This window comes from Colobus angolensis, unplaced genomic scaffold (genome assembly GCF_000951035.1).
Source record: "Colobus angolensis palliatus isolate OR3802 unplaced genomic scaffold, Cang.pa_1.0 Scaffold456, whole genome shotgun sequence".
Taxonomy (NCBI): Eukaryota; Metazoa; Chordata; class Mammalia; order Primates; family Cercopithecidae; genus Colobus; species Colobus angolensis.
In genome coordinates, this window is record NW_012117999.1 from 1,921,882 (window position 1) to 1,931,464 (window position 9,583).

At 36.5% G+C, this 9,583-nt stretch overlaps 1 protein-coding gene across 5 annotated transcripts in view; it reads left to right on the forward strand.

The window, feature by feature from the left end:
• The window catches only part of XIRP2 (xin actin-binding repeat containing 2), a 357,739-nt gene that overhangs the window by 7,553 nt on the left and 340,603 nt on the right, over positions 1-9,583 (forward strand). The window lies entirely within an intron of this gene.

Genomic DNA, 9,583 nt, shown 5'->3' on the forward strand with positions numbered 1-9,583 from the left:
ACACACACACACACACACACACATAACACCACCAGAGGGAAAACAGAGGGATCACATGCTGATTCTAGAGATGGTTTGCGTGTGCTGTAATTTAAAACAGAGATGACTGCAGTAAACTGACTCTTGGGTTTAAATTACCTTCAGTGGTCATTCTCTGGTAGTGAAAAGTGAGAATATTGGAATTTGATGCTATAAATATTAGAGTAATTGATGGGAAATTTAAAAATATTCCAGAAAAATACATAATTGTTTTAAAAGGCTATTATTTTCCTTCTGTGGAAAGAAGTAGACAGTTTAAACCAATGCTGATAAAGATGGCATTTATTTTCTCTTCAAAAATGTAGAAAAGCCAACTGCCTCAATCCCAATACACCAAAAAAATTATTTGCATTTTTAAAAAATACTTTCAGTTCTTGAACTTATGCATATATTTTGAAGTCATGCAATATATTCCTTTCTGCATATCTCTTTACCCAATTTTATATCATATACTGATTTCATTGGTTCTGCATTGTGTTTATATTCACCATTTCACATGGCTACATCATTTCATTGTGTGGCCAGACCATCATTAAGTAAAACATCCCCCTCACTTTGAAGCATTTCCTTTTTTACTATCTGTAATGACGATTAAAACCCTGCAAGGCACATTTGCATATATTAAAGAATATTCTTCTATTAAATTATTATTTCTGGGCACATTTTCCTTTTTAAAAATAGAGATCAAAAGCATCAGTGCCGTTGTCAATCTTGCTATGTCTTAAGCTGCTTAAAACTCTTCATTCGCTATCATTCTGTAATAATCATAGATTTCTTAGATTTGAAAATGTGTTTCAGATTGATACATAACTATGCTTTAAACCTGAAATGCTATTAGTAGAGCAGTGTACCGAAGCATGTTCTCAAATACAAGAAACAAGAGTTACGACTTACAGGAAATCTTAGTAAATCAACCATATGAGACTATTTACAAAGCTTGTTTAAAATTTAACTTTAGGGATTTTCAGTGGAACAGGGAAGCATTTGGTAATTTTTCTTCTCCCCAAGACTTAGTCAAAGATAATTTTTCTCTGAGAAGATTGGTATGCTTGACAGGCAAAATCATTGTGGTCATTCTTTTGGTTTAATACAATGGACCACAAACCTAACGTTGTCATTATAATTAGACATAAACTCAATGTTACAATAATAGAGGCAGGAGATAATTCTTACAATAACAGAGATCACAAAATATTAGAACACTTTTGTAAACATGCAGTCTTTAATACACAGACAACTTAGCTTTGACCAAGGGTTTCTTTCCTTCCCTTACTTACAAATTCTCTCTCTGAAGACCTGATACTCTTTTACACAAGATAGCAGATCACCTGGCAGCAACGTGAAATAAATTCTTTGGAATCCTAACGTGAAAGTCAGCTCGTGTATTTACTAAATCTTGGCAGATTTCCTTTCTTAAGTCCGTGTAAACCGTTACTCTCTTTATTAGTGTTTCTCAAAGTATATATTTCAGGCCACCTTCCTTAAAATCACCTCAGGTACTTATTAAAAATGCACTAATTGAGTTGCTTTTAATATCTACTGGGTCGGAGTGAATCCCAGGGGAACTATTGCTCCATATATTAATTCTAGTGAATTCCAGTATGAGAAGAAAAAATATGTTTATACATAAGATGGGTTATAGTGAAAACTGACTATTTTCAGCATTGTACCTTTCATTCTAATAATGTTAATTGAGCCCCAGCCTTGTGCCAGGCAGTGTGTTAGAAGTGAAGGATAAACTACTGAACAAAAACTGGGATGCACCTTGCCAACATAGAATTTTCAAGTTAGGAAACACACATTAGTAAAATAGCTACACAAACAAATGTGCAATTGTAGTTTTGACAATGTGAACAACGAAGAACATATTTTGAGGGTGCTAAAATAGTGAACTATAACATCTTTGGTAAGTCACAAATGCTTCCCTGAGGCAGTCATGCCTTTCGGTGAGAACAGAAGGATAAATACTGGATACCGACAGAACAGGAGAGAGAAGAATATTTATGCAGAAAGACAGCATTTGTAAAGGTCCTGTGGCAGGAGAGAAAATAAGAAATACAAGAGACTAAAAGGACACAATGATTAAATCCTGGAGATAGGATGAAGGAGGGGAATCATGGATGAAAATCTTTGAAACTACCCAAGCCAACTCCTAACAAGGAAAAATGCAGAGTTTACTACTTTAGTTAGAAGCAAAAACATTTTATGTGGCATATGTAATACTGCAAAACATTTTTATTAAAATGTCCACATTGGTTGTATTATGCCCTGATGCTTCATTTCAGGTTATTGGTTAATCCTGCAGCTTCCATGGCAATTTTTGGTTTCATCCTACCTCGGTCTTCCTTGGTATATCTCCGTCTCAATAACTCCACATACGGATGCTTAACTTAGCCAAGACAACCACCTGCACTCAAGTTCTTGAGGATTGCTCCCCCAGGAGGATAAATAAGGTGGTAGATGGGTCCCACCATACCCAGCAACAGGTCTCTGGATCCATGCATGAACAGAAGCCAATTACGTGTAAATCAAAGTTGGCTTTCCTCAATTGGAAAGAAAGGGATGCCATATCTTGTTGGTAACCTTTGCAGCAGGATCACTACCTGCCACCTATGTAGTCCCTTTGGGTATTCATTTCAGCTGAATCTCTTTAAAATTAAATGACTTTTGTAACTATATTTTAACATACACAGCCGTCACCCTTTGTTCATTCATACCCAGATTCTGACTTAGCATGCAATTCTCTGAATGCTGGGAAAGTCTTCTCATTTTATATACAAATGTTGCAGCTTATCATGTGGTCTTTAACAGAAGCCAGCTGATTTTTCATAGAATACAAATACGAAAAAATTGCTTGTTAAATATAATAGTGATTAACAAATACTTTTTAAAAACTTGCCAAAGTCATGACTACTACATCGATATACTAAGAAGAAAACAGAGGCTTGCTTTATATAATTAGTGGATTTTGCTTTATTTCTACATTTATCAAAATGTCTTTAATGGAAGACGGCACCTGTGGATGTTATGAGCAATTTATGCTAAAAGGTTCCCTGGACAAATAAGTTAAGGACAACTTTGAACTATAGTTCTATGCCACATAATAACGTTTCAGTTAATGATAGACCGCATATACGGTGGTGGTCCCCTAAGACTGTAATGGAGGAAAAAAATCGCTATTGCCCAGTATTTACTATACTATGTTTTTATAATTGTTATTTTAGACCATACTTTTTCTAAAAATTTAAAAGATATATGTAAAAGATTGACCGCAAAACAGCCTCAGGCAGGGCCTTCAGTGGGTGTTCCAGAAGAAGGCATTATTATCACTGGAGATGACAACTCCTTTTCATGTTCGTGTCCCTGAAAACCTTCCAGTGGGACAAGATAGTGATATTGGAGGTGAAAGACAGTGATATTGATGATCCTGACCCTGTGTAGTCCTAGGCTAATAATGAATGTGTTTTAGTTTTTAATAAAAATGTTTAAGAAGTTAAAAAAGTTAGAAAAAGTTTATAAAATAAAGATATAAAGAAAAAATTTTCTACAGTTGTACAATGTGTTTGGGATTTTAAGCTGTTATTACAAAAGAGTCAAAAAGTTTTTAAAATTAAAAAGTTTATAAAGTAACAAAGCTATAGTAAGTTAAAGTAAATTTGTTATTGAAGAAAGAAAAATCTCTTATAAATTTAATATAGCCTATGTATATATAATGTTTATAAAGTCTACAACAGGAGTGTACAGTAATCTCCTAGGCCTTGACATTTACTCACTGACTCACCCAGAGCAACTTCTAGTCCTGCAAGCTCATTAATGATAAGTGCCCCGTACAGGTATAATACATTTTATCTTTTATACTATATTTTTACTATACCTTTTCTATGTTTAGATATGCAAATACTATTGTGTTATACTGCCTACAGCATTCAGTACAATAACATGCTCTAGAGCTTTTAGCCTAGGAGCAGAGGCTATACCATATTGGCTAGATGTGTAGTAAGCTTTACCCTCTAGGTTTGTGTAAGTATGCTCTGTGATCTTCTCACAAGGATGAAATTGACAAACAATACATTTCTCAGAACATTAAGCAACACATGAATGTCCTTGTACTTCTTTCTGAAAGACTTTGCAAAGTGTTTAACGAGGGTGTACGTGTTGTAATTCTCCCAGAATGGGATATCTATTCGGCTTCTCAAACTTATTTTTCCATATAATTCTTTCTGCATTGTTTCCAAAAAACATTCTGCAAGACTAGCACTCAGTGGCCCTAGGGTAGTGTGCCTTCTGCCCTGTTGCTGTCATTCCCTGATCAGGGAATATGGGAAGAAGAGTTTCTCCAATCTTATGTCCCATGGCAAAACTGTTAGTAATAGAGGGAATGGTGGCATGCATCACCATTGACAGTACTGAGAACATATCACCGTGACCTACTGTTAGAATTAGAGAGCAGATTATGCAAGAGTATTGTAGCAGTTGGGGTCCAATCAGGAAAAAGAAGCCACATCTAAGTTAAACAAGATAAGTTAATATAAATAATTAACAACTATGATACAAGAATAGGTATTAGCTACAAAGAAAGTCAATTCACTAGCCTCAGGCTGAGGAAAAGCAACCAATGAAAGACAAACTTGTAAAGGATCCAGACTTTCATGGAGAAGGTGTGGTTCAGCCCACCAGCTTGCTGGTTTAGCCAGGCTAGAGCTGACCTGGAGTTTCCAGACTAGCAATAGACCACCTTTCAGAGGCAGACCAAGCAGACAGCAGCTGGTGGCAAGGCCATGCAGTGGGGGTTGGAGCACCTCTCTAGGCAATAGGCTTTCAAAGCACATGGGCTGTGTGGGGGCTTGCAGAGAGAGAAGCAGATCTGAGTTTATCTCTTAGGACACATGCAGGTGGCATGCAGGATACCCAGGGGCTTATAGAATCAAAAGCTGCTCCCTATGTGAGCCTCCAGACACAGGCAGCTGTATGGTTTGTTTCCATGAGAAGGGAGCTGTAGAGAAGTTATTTCCTGGCCCAGGCTATAAGATCATTCTATGGCTACAGTTGGACAGGTTCCACATTGTTCTCATGCTCATGACTGCTGATACCCAGCCCAGGTAGGAAATTTCAGGAAGCCTCTTCCTCTTGCAATGTCCCTCCAGTGTTTGCTGAGAAAGCTAAACATTGTGCTCACATTAAATGAGAAGTGCTTAAAGGGATTCAGTTATTTATCAAGGAACATGTGTTGAAGGGTGCATTGGAACTGAGAGGTAACAGATTGAAAACTCACACAGGTATGTTGCTTATCCATAATAGTGGATCTAGCAGCACAATGCATTGCCATCCTATGCCACTGCACGGTGTGAATGCTGGTACTACTGTCTGTTTCCCACCTTCTCCTACAATTGGAGTAAAACTTGGAGTAGTGGGAGTAGTGACTACCAAATCACTTTTTTATCTGTTTAGTTTTTAACATTTTATTTTGAAATGATTAAAGATTCATTGGACATTGCAAGATAGTAGAGAGAGATCTTTTGTATGATTTATCTAGTTTCCTTCAATAATTCCATCTTACATAACTAGAGTGCATTATAAAAATCAGGAAATTGAAATTGGCACTATATACACTACTAGTACTGTGCCACTTATCGCCTGTGCAGATTCTTGTAACCACCACAGCAATCAAGACACAGAAATTTCCTACTACCACACAGATCTCCCTGTGTTACCCCTTTATAGTGAAGCCTACCCCAATATGTCCCATCCATTCACAATCCCTGAGAACCACTAATCTATTCTGCACATTTGTAATTTTGTCATTTCAAGAATGTTATCAAAATGGTATTTTATAGTATATGACCTTTTGAGATTGGCTTTTTTCACTTAGAATAGCACCCTTACATGGATGGCTGAATAATGTTTTTAATCCACCCCACAATCTCGGTCTTTTCATTTTTATGGTTTGGCCATTTACATTTTATGTAATATTTGAAATTATGGGGCTTAAGTCTGAAATTTGAGTTTGTCTTCTCTGTTCCCTCTGTTGTATGTTTCTCTCTTTCATTTTTCATGTCTTTCTATGAGTTACTTAAATATTTAGCTGTAGTGTTTTGTAACACACCTCAAGTATGATAGAGTTTTAGTAGTTCCCCTAACATAGTTACATGTTATACATGTAAAGCTTATCACAGTCTATTGGTATTAACATTTTGCAGTTTGAATGAAGTATAGAAACTTTAGCTCCTTTATCCTTTTGCCCTCCCTAGTTTATAATATAATTGTGTTGGTTAACTTCTCCACACATATTGAGAATATCAGACAATATTATACTCATAGATTCAACCTTCAATCATAATTTAGAAAATACAAGAGGAGAAAGATTGTATACTATTTCTTCATGATTTTCCTCTTTCTGTTCTTTCTTCCTTCCTGATATTTCAAGTATTTCAAGATTCCTTCTTCCATTTCTTTGTCATTAAGGAATACCCCTTAGCCATTTTTTTAGGATAGGTTTACCAGCAACAAATTCTTCTTAGTTTTCCTTTGTCTGAGAATGTGTTTATTTTTTCTTCGTTATTGAAAGATCATTTTGTTAGACATAGAATTTGGAGTTGGCAGTTATTTTATTTTAACACTTGAAAAATATTGTGCCCTTGCCTTCCGATCTTCGTGGTTCCTGATGAGAAATTTGCTGTCATTCAGATTGTTCTCTCTGTATAAGCAAGGTGTCATTTATTTCTTATTGCTTTTTGGAACTGAGAGGGAATAGATTGAAAACTGACACTGGTATATTGCTTATTTGTAATGGTGAATTTTGCAGCACAGTGCGTTGCCATCCTATGCCACCGCGCAACGTGAATGCTGGTACTGTCTTTGTTTCCCATCTTCTACGATGGGAATAAAACTGGGAGTAGTGACTACCATGATTTCTTTTTGTTTTGTTTCCTGAAATTAGATTATGATGTGTCTTGGTGGTTACCTCAGTTTCTTGAATTACAGGTTTGTATCTTTTGCCAAATTTGGAAAAAATTATCCATGAATTTTTTGGACTATTTTTTAAGTCCCACTATCTTTCTCTTTTTCTGGAAATCCAATGACATGAATTTTAGATCTTTTTTATAGTCCAACTTGTCTCTTAATTTCTATTCTTCTTTCACTCTGTATTCTCTGTTTTGTTCAGATTTAATACTTACTATCATTGTATCTTCAAATTCACTGATCCTTTCCTCTTGCCCTTTTTATTTTGCTGAGCCCATCCAATGAGTTTTTAATTATTGGTTATTTCTATCTCACTTCTAAAATTTTCATTTGTTTCTTCTTTATGTCTTCTATTTCTTTGCTAAGGCTTTCAACTTTTTCACTTTTTTTTCAATCATGTTTTTGATTCTTCACTAATGCAATCTTGTAATGGCTACTTCAAAATTCTTGTGAGATAATTGAAACACCTGTATCATGTCAGTGTTGGTGTCAGTTGATTGTTTTCTGCTTTGGTTTAGGTCTTTGGTGGCTCTTGATATGAAAGATTTTCAAGTGTATCTTGGATATTTTGTCAATTATGTTGTGAAACTCTGCATTTTAGTCATATATTTCTGACCTTTGACCCCCTGAAGAAGGGTGTTCAATGACTGTTTTATGGAGGTGGGATATTGGGCTCTCCATTATTCCTCCAAGGCCATCACCCCTGCTGGCTGGAAAATTGGGAAGCCCCTCTTTATTGCTCTCCTTGTAGCCTCCACTGCTATAATTGCCAGAAGGAAACTCTCAATACCAGTGGATGATGGAGAAAGTTCTAATTACCAGCTCTGTCCTCTGACACACAAAGGGAAGAGGAGAAGATCTTGATACTGCTAGGTGGGGTAGAAGTACAGGATCTTCACATGGCTTCCACTGACATCTTCTAGAGGAGCCGCGTTACCATCAAGTGGGAACAAAAATCCTGGCCCCCGACTCAGTCTTCTCTAGTATGAAAGTAGTTGGAGAGAGAGACAGCAAGGGACAAAAAGCCAGAAGTTTAGACTTACCACTCAGCCTTTGCAGATGGGAGTAAGGGTTTAGTTGTGGTTTTTCATGTTGTTTGCCCTGGAGTATGGTACTTATGGCCTACAAGTGTTCTGTCTTTCTAGGCTGACACTTTTCAGCTTATTTGGCTAGAGAAAGCAGGTTTTCCCAGGGCAATTTCATTTTCTTCCCCACTAGGACTTTCTGAGTTACTGGTTCTTCCCACCACTAGTTCTGTATATATGAAGCAAAAAGAAATCCCTGGGAATTCACCGCCATATTGTTCCTCTGGTCCCAACATTCCTAGGCAGTTTGCCTTCTCTCTACTTTTCAAAGTCCTCTTATGTTTATTTCATGTGTCCAATTTCTAGGGGTTTTAGCTGTATTTAGTAGGAGACATTGAGAGAAAGAAGTATGTCTATTCCAACTTGATCCAGAAACAGATGTTCCAAATCAGTTTCCATTATTAGGATTTCCTTTTCTACAGGAGAAAATGACTTTCCTCCTCAACTGGCCAGTTTTTCTGGCTCTCAGCTTTCCCTTTCCAACTATGTGCGGTTGGCTCAAAAACAATTCTTTCATTAAATAACCTCGTGAGGTCACTCCTACCAGCTGTGACAGTGTCTCAACCATTCCCATGTTAATGTGGTCTTTTCTGTCATCCACACATGAGACACAGACATTAACAACATATGTTGTTTAAATTCTCAACATATGCTGATCAGTTTTCCAAACAGATATTCAGGTCTTCTTTGATATACTGTTTTATTGAGACTTTCTATAATAAGTGACTAATTCAAACTTACTAGTTGGCAATATTATTAAGGCCAAATTTTCCAATCTGTTCAGTCAGTGGCTTTGTGTCTTAAAATACCCCCTCTTCTTCTTCCAAGCACTCCTATCTAGGAGGTTCAGGTATAGCATCAATATTTGATTAAAGTGATGCTTTAGCCAGAGATACAGCTGGGTGTGGATTTAAGTTATTGGGGTGTTGAATACATACTAGAAGCTTTATATGCATTATCAAATTTATTTCTCAAAATAAAACCGTGATGTATATTCTACCAGTGAAGATTTTTCAAGGTTACACAGTTAGTAAAACCCAACCTGGGACTGAACTTCTGCTGTAAGCATGGAGCTACCCAGCAGTCCATGAAACATTACTATATAATTACGTCAATTTAGTGGGCAACACACATTATCTTTAAAAGTGAAGGAGTTCGGAGTAGAAAATATCACCAGGCAGTTCACATAATTAGGGAAACTATTGTTTAATGAACACAAAGTTTGTTTCTTTTATATACACTTTTATTAATCTAATTTGTGCACTGAGTCCCCGTGTATAAGATATTATTCATAATGTGGCTGGTCGTCAAAGAAATATGGAGCTATTGTGTTAGGTGACCTTCTGAGACATTTCTAAGCCTTCATCTGACATATTGTTTACCAGACCCACTGCGCTGATACTTTTCCAGGAAAATGCCTGATCCTTCAAAAACAAAATTTATGTTTTAAAGCCCCAAACGTATAGTGCAGAATCTTTGGGTTAGAACAGGAAGTAGCT